The sequence below is a fragment of the Petaurus breviceps genome, unplaced genomic scaffold (genome assembly GCF_028583685.1).
Source record: "Petaurus breviceps papuanus isolate PSGF00001 unplaced genomic scaffold, PetGlider_PUasm1.0 90804, whole genome shotgun sequence".
NCBI classification, from domain to species: Eukaryota; Metazoa; Chordata; class Mammalia; order Diprotodontia; family Petauridae; genus Petaurus; species Petaurus breviceps.
The window spans coordinates 7,417,339-7,418,757 of record NW_027187348.1 but is presented as its reverse complement, the minus strand read 5'-3'; positions in this window follow the sequence as shown (position 1 = coordinate 7,418,757).

The window sequence follows — 1,419 nt, the reverse complement described above, 5'->3', positions numbered from 1 at the left end:
TTCATCAGGTCAGCTTATAACCAGAACTTAGTCAAGACTCACATTAAAGAGGAAGGGTCTGATACTATCTTAGTTTATTATATTGGCCACAGCATTTCTTTTTCTAATTTGTTATGCAGCTGTTTGTAGTGATTACTTCAACTAAAGATGCTTTTAGAACAATTTGAGGACCATGTCAGTAATAATTTGCAATTTTTTTTTCTTTTTGGTGACTCAAAAATGCATTTTTCAGTCTTGGTAAGCATACCCTTTTCAATCTTTACTGAACTGATATAGGATATTTTAAGGTCATACCTCAAAATACCAAAAATTACTATGTTTTAACTTTTTTTTTTTACTAATTCTAAATCCTCTCCCCTAATGAAAGAGGTCTTTATTTTATCTGTGTAAATTGTTCCTCAAAACATAGATTACACGAAGAAAAAAAAGGTAAATTAAGATTATTTTTGGCCTGAAGGATACTGACATATGCATGTCATTGTTATAAATTCCATTACCTGACCAACTACAGGTCTACTGGAGAAACATTAAAACAAAAATATCAACAGATGTGCTTTCAGGCCATTTTCCCAGGAACAGCAGACTATATTGTACCATCTACATGCTTGCCCGATTCCCCTTATAAAGGTATATACAAGCTATAGCAGATTTAATTAAGGATCTTTGTACTTTGCTATTATGGGAATTTATTTTGTTTTGTTTATGAAACTAATGATCATGTCAAGACAGAAAAAAAAAAGCTTAGTAAGACCACCACCCTCCATCTGACCTTTTTTCCTGGCATCAGTTTTAACTTTCCTTTCCCAAACCTGGTTTCTTCAGTCTCCTTTACATTTTGCCCCAAACCAAATTCTGAGGAACCAAATATAGGGTGGTTAAGCTAAACTGGTTTCATTTCACATATTTAACAAAAAAGGCACAGGATGTATCTTTTTTCCTTTAAGCAAAAGGAAAAAAACTAAACACAGCTGTTAGTTACCTTTACTTAAAACACACTTGACAACTTGTCAGCAATACAATCTACCTTTATATCCCAATACTGGCTCCTCTGGACAAAGAGGAAAACTCAATATATTCTTTAAAGTTCTGAATACCTATATTCTGATATAGCATTTTTTTGAAGGACTGGGTATTTTAAACATATAGAATATGGGAGATTGTTTTTTGTGGCAGCATTGTCAAAGATCTTCAACATTCCACACATATTAAAAATTCTAGCCAATGAAAACTCCAATTCAAAGGCTTTGGCATATGTAAATATAATCTATTGTGATAGTATATTTCTCTATTTATGTTTAATTATTTTCTACATTATTCAGAGTCAAAAGAAAAGTTCCCAATCTACATAACTGCAAATGTGATTACTACCAAAGGGCAGTGAGACCTAGGAAAATGCACATTCACAAAAAATCATCACAA